Source organism: Trichechus manatus, unplaced genomic scaffold (genome assembly GCF_000243295.1).
Source record: "Trichechus manatus latirostris isolate Lorelei unplaced genomic scaffold, TriManLat1.0 scaffold00020, whole genome shotgun sequence".
Taxonomy (NCBI): Eukaryota; Metazoa; Chordata; class Mammalia; order Sirenia; family Trichechidae; genus Trichechus; species Trichechus manatus.
Window position 1 is genome coordinate 5,504,418 of NW_004443956.1, and position 10,030 is coordinate 5,514,447.

General features: G+C 45.2%; 1 protein-coding gene across 1 annotated transcript in view; it reads left to right on the plus strand.

Annotated features, from left to right (window-relative positions):
- Nucleotides 1-6,404: 6,404 nt before the first annotated feature.
- EIF4E3 (eukaryotic translation initiation factor 4E family member 3) overlaps nt 6,405-10,030 on the plus strand; it is a 50,864-nt gene continuing 47,238 nt past the window's right edge. Inside the window, exon 1 of the mRNA XM_023727922.1 lies at nt 6,405-6,610. The gene's annotated coding sequence lies outside the window, so the exon portion shown is untranslated. The remainder of the gene's footprint in view (nt 6,611-10,030) is intronic.

Here is a 10,030-nt window from a genome sequence, read left to right on the forward strand (position 1 = left end):
GCTATGGGTTTGTTTTTTTGTTGTTTGTTTGTTTGTTTTTTGTGAGGGGGGTAGTTTTGCAACATGACTCATCACCTCCTAATTTTTTGCTGAGTAAGTTTACCTTTTCTGTAGCAGGATTTCTTATGCCAGCATATGATGCGATTACTTCAGCTTAAAAATAAAGCTTTGGGAAGCATAGTGCACTTCCTCAGAACACTGGCTTGCAAAATGTTCGCCTAAATGCTCTGTGAGCCATAACTGAAAGCTCAAAACAAAATCTCATCCCTAAAGCTGCTTCTTATTTGTAAAGAAGTGACTAGCTTGCCACTGACTTATCCCACTGTGCAAGCAATTGTCAGCTTGCAAAGGGGATTAGAGGCTTTGCTCAGCCTTCATGATGGATGCACAGAGTTGATGGATGCACCAAGTTGAGTGGAACAGCAGTACGCCCTAGACATGCTCCTAATGTGGCCACTATTCTGGTTTGCCTGGGACTGGGGGGTTTCTCAGGATGTGGATCTCGCAGTGCTCAAATAGGGACAGTCCTAGGAAAACGTGGATGGCCGATCAACCCACACTTATGTGGCATTTTATGGCTTATGTGGCAAGCTCAGCAGATGTTCTTGATTAGATCCTCTGGACCCCACAGTGAAGTAGGTATTATTAGCACACTCATTTTCCAGTTGAGAAAGAAGGAGACCCAAAGAAGTGGGTTGATTGGCCCCAAATCACGCAGCTGTTTAGCGGTGGGCTCACACACTGATCGCATTGCCACTCAATGGTCCATCTTTTCCTCTCCTTGGACAAATGCCAAAGACCAGGTTGAGGCTGGCAGCCTTCCTCTGCAGGCCTGGTTTCTGAGCCGAGCGATTCCCACCTGACCTGACCTGGGGAGCATTCATAACTACTTCGAGATAAGGAGCCAGTGATTTATAGAGTATATTGATTATAGAGTTGCACATAATGGAGACAAACATTGGTAGCAGTCTAAATGCCCAACAGTAGGAGTTGGTTATATGAGTCATTGTTCCCCCAATCTGTGGAATACTATACGGCCACACCACAAGTCCTTTAACTGAATCCTTATACTGGCCACAGAACCACTCTTTCTGACAAGATTGGAACTTTTTTTTCTTTTTTGTTATTTAGCCAAGGAGTATCATGGTTGCTTCCCTGTGTTCCCTTTGCCAGGCCAAGGGGAGTCCTGGGGGAGGTAGTTTGGGCGCCTGCTCAGCCATGGCTTTTCTGGGCTCTTGGGGTCTCCTGTCCCTTTATGGGGTATACTTGGTGGTGATCTATGATGGCCCTTGAAGGATGGCTAGTGATATGGCTGAGCAGAGAAGACAAGAAAGGTTTCAGGCAAACGTGTGGAGGTGGGAATGCACACAGTTTATTCATAAAGTGGGGGGAAGACCGATCATGAATTCATTGAAGCGTTTTGAATACCTCCCATGTGCCAGACACTGTGCTAGGACCGGCGGGGACAATGGCAGAGGAGGGGGTCGCAGCCTGCCCTCAGGAGCTCATGTTGTAGCAGAGCTGAGGACTCACCCAGGGAAACAGGGACAAATATATTTGGAGGAAAAACATATACACACACACACACATATTTACATGTATATATATCCAAATATATATATATATTTCCAAAAAACATACATGTATATACATGTATATTTCCAAGTATATATGTATATATCTAGATGTGTGTGTCTATATATATATATATATAATATATATATGTAGACATACACATCTATAACGATACATTTGGAAAGGTATATTGGGGTGTGGAGGAGTTGACTAGAGATTTCACACCTCAGCCATTGAGCGATGGGCAGCCATTTAAGGCTTTGGAACACAGAAGTAATTGGATAAAAGTGCTTTTTAGGAAGGTGTGATGGTTAAGATTGCGTGTCAGCCTGGCTGGGCCACGATTCTCAGTGTTTATATGTGATCACTTCCATGATTGAATCTGCTGTGAGTAGCCAGTCAGTTGAAAGGGAGTTTCTTTGGGGGTGTGGCCTGCATCCTAATATAAGCAGGCATTCTGGCTTTTTGCTCACTTTGGATCCTGCAGCTGCCTCCTGTCATCTCACCTCCAGTTCTGGGGACTTGAGCTAGCAGTTTACCTGTAGATCTTGGAATTCATCAATCTTCACAGCCTGCAAGCAAGAGTCCTGCTCCCCAACCTGCTGATCTTGGGTTTGCCAGCCCCTGCAGCTACATGAATCAGGAGAAACTTTGCAGTCTTGCCTGCTGATCTTGGAATTTGTCAACCTTCACAGCCTGTGAGCAGGAGCTCTGCTCTCTGACCTTGCAGATCTTGGGCTCACCAGCTTCTGCGGCTATATGAATTGGGAGAGGCCTCTACTTTGATCCACGGACTTGGGACGTTCTAGCCTCTACAATCGCGTGAGCTGTTTCCTTGATATAAATCTCTCTGTATATATTTATAGGCTTTACTGGTTTTGCTTCTCTAGAGAACCCAGCCTAAGACAGAAGGCTAGTGTACCATCCATGGAAAGGATGGACTGGCAGAGGAGAACTACTAGAAAATGGGAGATGAATTCATAGACTGTTCCATGCATCAACATCTGCTGCATGCCCAGTTCATTTCCTTAATAGTCTTTGGTGCATGCCATGCTGGGCACTAAAGCTACAGAGGGAAAGGGAGGAGGCACTGCTGTGTCCCCTTAGACTGCACATTCTGGCACAGCAGACAGACAGTAGATCAGCGCAGCTTGTGATGCCTGCCATGAAGGAAATGATCAGGGAGGAGAGAGGACCTGCCTAGAGATGGAGGATGGGGAAGATCTCACCACAGAAGCCTGAGGGGCGAGGAGAGCCAGCCATGCAGAGCAGAGGCACTGCCAATCCCCAGCTTCCCCCTTATCCTAGTGGCTCAGGAGAAGCAAAAGGGTGTGCAGATGCCCAGCAATGACAAAGACGCTTTGAGGAAGGAGGAGATTGGCAGCCATGCAGTGGGAAAGGCAGGCAGGATCCCAAAGACACTGATTCCTGCTGGCCACCAGAAGGAGTTGGGGTTTTATCCTGAAAGCAGTAGGACACTACTACCAATTGCTGTTGAGTTGATTCCAACTCAGCGACCCTGTGTGTGTCAGAGTAGCACTGTGCTCTGTAGAGTTTTTAATAGCTGGTTTTTCAAAAGTAGATCACCAGGCCTTTCTTCCAAGGTACCTCTGGGTGGACTGGAACCTCCAACCTTCTGGTTAGCAGCCAAGCACACAAACTGTTTGAACCACTCAGAGACATAACTAGTCCTTTTTAAACCCCTTATCTCCAGTAAGTTATCCCCTGGCCTCTGGCCAAGATATAAATGGGCTTGAAAATTTTATTTAAGAAGGCACCTCTACTGTAAGTATTATGTAGCCCTGAAAAAAAATGCAGAATAAGTACTAGGAAGAATCATCATGGCACTTGGTCAGTGCTTTCGGCATGATTGATTGGTATTTGGGGACCATGCTCAGGCTGCTGTGTGGCAGTGAATTGGAGGGGCAGGTGTTGGAAGCTGGGGACTAGTTAGGAGATTGTTGTGACCTTCCACACCACACCTCGCTGTAACTCAGGACCAGGAGGGGATGGTCCCAGTGGGAATAAACAAGGAACCCCAATGCAAGGAGTGCAGGAAGAAGTAAATGAGGACTCTGTGGATGATGGATGGATGGATAGATGGGTGGGTGGGTGGGTGTGGATGGATGGAGTGAGTGAGTGAGTGAGTGGACGACCAAGCCTGTGCCACGTTTTCCAGGCTCAGTGACTGGAAGGACCTGTCTCCTCATTGCAAATGCTTAACACATGTTATTTCCTTTCCCTATTCCCATTCTTTTCTGCAACTCTGAACAAGACCTTTAGAGGTCTTTCAGATTCTAAATATTTATCATTGGTTGAGCTTTTTCAGGAGCGCTGGTGGGCCAGTGGTTAAGCACTTGGCTGCTAACCTAAAAGTCAGTAGTTCAAACCCACCAGCCACTCCATGGGAGAATGATGTGGCAATCTGCTTCCGTAATGATTTACCACCTTGGAAACCCTATGGGGCGGTTCTACTCTGTCCTGTAGGGTTGCTACGAGTTGGAATTGACTTGACGACAACGAGTTTTGAGATTTTTCTATGTGCAGCTTGCAAGATGTGTTCAACATGTCTTCTTATACACACCTCAAAACACTTCATGAGAGAGCTCTTGTTATCTCCATGTTCCAGATAAGAAAACTGAAGCTGAGCAAGGTTCATAACTTACCCAAGGTCACACAGCTTATCCATGGCAGGATCCTGGTTAAAGTGGAATCAGTCTCACTCCAAAGCAATCAAGTTTCAAGTCTCTCACATTCCCTAAGCCATGACTCTAGGACTGACCTATGACAACAGTTGCCTTTGCTGGAAGTTTTTTCAGTCATGGCCTTTGTCCCAGGCTCATGCCTCCCTATGTCCTGTATCTAGGGTGCTGAGGTCTGCCACCTAGTGGCCACTGCCTTCCATTTTCTTCTGAGCTTCTTTTAAAAAAGGAAAGTGGAGTTCACACATAGAAGACAAGCATGCATATTTATAGCATCACACCCTGTAAACAGGAAACTCCTCAGTCTTAGAGAAACTCAGCAACATAATCCTAGCATATTGCCAATGATTCCTCCTCCCATTCAGCAGACACTTAATGGGATTTGTATTTATCTGTCTATCTGGAGCAATGGTTAAGAGCTTGGCTGCTAACCAAAAGATTGGCAGTTTGAATCCACCAGGTGCTCCTTGGAAACCCTATGGGGCAGTTCTACTCTGTCCTATGGGGTCACTATGAGTCAAATCGACTCAACAGGTTTTTTTTTTTTTTCCAACTGTCTGTCTATCATCTATCTTTCTGTCTATCTTATCTATCTATCTGTCTATGAATGAATGACAGTGGTGGGCTCAGTAGTAGAATTCTTGCCTTCCATGCAGGAGACCCAGGTTCAATTCCCAGACATTGCACCTTAAGTGCAGCCATGGCCTGTCTGTCAGTAGAGGCTTTAATGATGCTATGATGCTGAACAGGTTTCAGCAGAGCTTCCAGACTAAGAAAGACTAGGAAGAAAGGTCTGGTGATGTACTTCTGAAAATCAGCCAGTGAAAACCCTATGGATCACAACGCTCTGATTCCATTGTGCATGGGGTTGTCATGAGTCAGAGTGAACTCAACAGCAGCCAACAACAACAATATATATGTATATTCATTCCACTGCAATGTAAGCATCATGAGACAAGGCTTTCTTTTGTTTGTATTGTTCCCTGATAAATCCCAAGAGCCTAGAGCAGTGGTAGCTGCAGAACAAACATGCAACAAATACTCGTTAAATGTGGAATAATGAATGCCTAGCATTTATTGCATCTTTATACCAGGCACTTAACATACTCTCACTTAATTCTACCAATGATCTGAAGAGGTAGGGACCCTCAGGATGCCCATTCTGCAGATGTGGAGAATGAGGTGCAGAGAGGATACGAAGCTGCCCAGGTTTTTAAAGAGCAGGATTTTGACTCAGGTTTTCTAATTTTCCAGAGCTAGTGTTTAACTACTGTGCATAGTACCCCCTGTGTACACCTAGTACGTCCCAGGCCCTGTGTGCAGCATCACCACCACTGGACAAGTGGTAGAGTATCTCCAGGGGAACACCAGCCATTCTCCTCCCATGTTTCGACTTTATTGAGCCGAAGTTTCCCTCCTCACAGTGCAGTAAATGAAGTGAATTCAGGAAAGGCTGGCCAACAGTGAGTCCCTGCCTCTAGCTAGCTCTGTGGCTGTTCGACCTTAGACAGTGTCCCCGAACCTCACTTTTCTCAATAGTCAAAGGAAAGACTGAGATGTGATGCCTGCCTTCCCTTCCAACTCCAACATTCTACTATTTCTGTGATTCTCTGGGAGCCGGATATGAGTGGAAGAACAGAGACCACTTGTTACTAGGCAACCAGCACCCGCCTCACCCATGTTGCCATAGTGATGAAAGTTGGGCTGATGGGATTATCAGCTCCTGCTAATTGCATGTGAGAGCTCAAGGTCTCTGTCTCTTTCTTGCTCACTCGTGCTCACCCTCTCATTCTTCTAGGAACTGTGGAGAGATCTCCTCTCCTCCACCTGCAGCCTCCCAGAGGTGCAATGGAAAGCAACTGGAAATGGAGCCTGGCTATGCCTCTTGAGTAGCTGTGTGACCTTGAGCAGGTTACTCTGCTTCTCTGGGCCTCCATTTCCTCTTTTGGAAAATGAAGGTGTTGGAATAGTGATCCCTGTCTAAGGCTCTTCCCGGGCTTTCAAATCCTGTGATGCCTGGGGAGCCTGTCAGCGGAGCGGACCACACTGTTACCAGGCAACCAGCAGGCACCCTGCCCAAGTTGCCTTGGTGACTAGATGCTGGAAGGGAGGGGAGTAGCTGCTGCGGCTAATTGCTTAATTATTTATAAGTGCCTCAAGTCCTTTTTGTTGTTTTTGTTGCTAGGGGCCGTGGGGTCACCTTCTCTTCCTCCCTCCTGCCACCCCGAGTCGCCCGCGTTACATGTTACGCAGTGGGAGAGCACGTTGGCCTGGATCTCAAGCAACCCGTGTTCTAGTCCTGTCTCTGTCATTTCCTAGAGCTGTGGCCTCGGGTAAGTCGCTTCACCTCTCGGCCTCAGTTTCTTCATTTGTAAAATGATGGGTCTGTCTGGATGACCTCCCTTTCTACTCTGTATTCTAATTCCTGCCGTCTACTTGCACAGTGGGAAGGATGAGGGAAATTTTCGTAATTTGTTACCATCTAAGGATGATTCTGAAGAGCAGTACGAATAGTTAAGTCTCTTAAATACTTCCAACAGGATGGGTGTGCAAGTTGTGCCCAGTCTTCCTCTCATTGTCTTTCACCTTAACCATGTTGCCTGACTTCTTTTATTAATCTTAAGGCTGTTTAAATTTTATTTACTTACATACCACCTACTTCCAAAATAGATTTGAGTCATTCATAGTATAAGATGCATATGTACAATCAGGCCATTAAAAGAGAAATAAGAAATAAAAAAAAAGTCAGTGGCTATCTAACCATCAAAAAGATACAAACAGGAATAAATAATATAAAAATAGTGATGTTTCTCATTAGTTAATATTGATATTGTGATTCAGCATCAAATGTAATTTTGAGCATCTGGAAGCCAAAGCAAAAAGAGAAGTATTATTCAATAAAGAAAAATACCAGACTGTTCCTACCTAGTTCTAAATTCTGAAGGGAATTTATCACATGGTGCACTCTCTTTTACAGAAACTGCAGATAAAATTTTAAATAGTCCTTTCTTGCTGAGAGTATTGTTAAAGGACCTGAGGAAGAAGTTAAACTTGACAGTTCAACTAGTTCTGAACATTAGAGAGTGAAAAATTCCCCTGTGCCAATGCTATAGAACTTTATAAAGATAAAAGTTACTTAGTAAATATAAATTTTCAGAATCAACCATTATTTATAACTCAATTATATATAAATTCATGTGACCACTCTGCAGAGTAGTTTGGCACGTGTATCAAATTTTTAAATGCACCCAACAGTTCTGCTTCTCTAAACTTATTCAGAGATAAACTTGTATAGATGAGCTAAGACATAAAAATAAAAATGCTTATGGTAGCATTATTTATAAAAGAATGACTAGAAACCATATGTTGAGGACTACTGAATTAAATTATATTACTTCTTTACAGATTACTCTGCAGACCTTAAAATGAAGTTAATCTGGGTTTTGATATAGAAAAGATATAATGTTAAGTAAAATAAGAAGGTACAGCAATGGTATAAAATGCCTCTATTTCTGTTATAAAAAAAGACATATATGTATACAGTTTACATATCTAGGTATATACTTGTATATGCATACTCACATTTTTCCGGAAGGAAACTGTTAACAGTGGTTTCTTCTGGTCAGGAAGATTGATAGTCTTGGGAGGGAGGGAGACACTATTCATTGTCTTATTTATACCATGTAAACCTGTTCAGAGTCAATAGGGCCTGGCAGTTGAAAACTTAGACTCTAAAGTCTAAACACCTGTGTTCAGATTCCAGCTCTACCACTTACTAGCTGTGTGGACTTGGGGAGGTTACTTAGCTTCTCCATGTCTCATCTGGAAAATGTTTTAATATTGTACCTTCTTCCTTAGGTTGTTCTGAGGATTACTAAGTGTAAAGTACTCAGAACAGCATGAACAATACCATGTATGTGTTTTCTTGAAAAGCTGAGTAGAAAGTAAACAACAACAGAAAATGCTGCTAACCAAAAGGACCCCTACTATCAGAGTATCAGCTGTTAAAACCAGAGAGGGACTTTATAAAATATGTCACTGCTTCCAGTATCATATGTTATATAGAAATTATGTTTGAAGCAGGGGTCTTGTTTTCATTGTTGCCATTTTAGCTGACCTTGGATACTGTCGTGGTTTGAATTAATGTTCCCTCAAAAATGTATCAGTTTGGCTAGGCCATGATTCCTGGTGCTGTGTGACTTTCCTGTATGTTGTAAACCTGGCTCTATGATGTTAATGAGGGAGGATGTATGGCAGTTGTGTTAGTAAGGCAGGACCTGATCTACAAGACTGGATTGTGTCCTGAGGCAATCCCTTGAGATATAAAAGACAGAAGTGAGCAGTGAGACAGGGGGACCTCATACCATCAAGAAAGCAGTGCTGGGAGCAGAGTGCATCCTTTGGACCGGGGTCCCTGCGCCGAGAAGCTCCTAGTCTGGGGGAACACTGATGAGAAGGCCGAGAGAGAGAAAGCCTTCCCCTGGAGCTGACACCTTGAATTTGGACTTTCAGCCTACTTTGACTATGAGGAAATAAACTTCTCTTCATTAAAACCATCCACTTGTGGTATTTCTGTATGGCAGCACTAGATAACTAAGACAGATACCTTTCAGGGAGGGAGGGCACCTATCCTAGGATTGATGGTAGGCTGTTGCCACATCTGTGAAGCCCCTGAAATGATCTTGTTTTGTAGCTCCTCTTCTTGTCCATCCAGCAAGTGCTCAAATTAGGCACAATGTTTGCAAGGCCAGGTAGAAGATCTATGAGGAGACACAACTCCACGTCCTCAGCTGTTAAAAACCAGAGAGGGACTGTCCAGAAACTGAAGCTTCGAGAGGATGTCCATGCACATGCCGGTTATATGCATGAGATGTGTGTTCACACCCTTCTCCTTTCCTTTTGAAAAAGAGAGTGACAGAGAGGGGCCGTGCTACAGTGGCCTCTCTTACTTTGGTCTCAGGAGTCTGGTGGTCAGAGGGACCTCCTAACTGTTCAGAGGTGCAGAAAGCAAATGGCTCTGTTCTGGAGTGAGTCCTGCCCAGTTTCCACCTCCTTCATGCCAGTGCCTTAGGGCAGGCCTGGAAAACTTTGGCTGACTCTGGGAGCCCTCCTTTTGGGGTAGCCACACTTGGAGCTAGGCTTGGGCCCCTCACTGTGGACACATGGTGACTGTAGACAGGGTAGAATGGAAACTCTGGTCTCTTCAAATCAGGTGAGTTAGGAAACGTGCTCTCCCCGTGAGGAATGCAAAGCTGACCTGCTACAACCTCATGGCTGAGTCAGTGTGTTCTCCTGTTCTCTGCTTCTGGTTGGCTGGCCCTTTGACTGCACTCCTGCGCATTCGACTTTGTATCCATTTGGCCAGCGGTTCCCCTGCCATTTATCTGTTACATCCAACTGTGTTTCCATCTGCCCTTGCACTCATCCATCCATCCTTCCCTCCTCCAACCATCTGCCAGCTCTCCCATCCATCTTTCAGACTGCTGGTATGTCTAACCATCCCTCTTTCCCTCCCACTATTTGCGTCTGAGACTCCATCCACTGGTCCATCCATCCATCCGTCTGTCTGCTTGTAACCTGCCCATTCATCCCATCGACCTCCTGTCTGGCTGCAGAGCCAGACCCCTGCCTGTTCCTCTAACCCCCACGGCCAGCTAATCCGTCCCGGCTGCCGTTCTCCTCTCCCTCCAGCCACCGCTCCCGGCCGGTCCGGTCGGTCCCTGCACGCGGGTCCGTGGCTACCTAATCGCCCC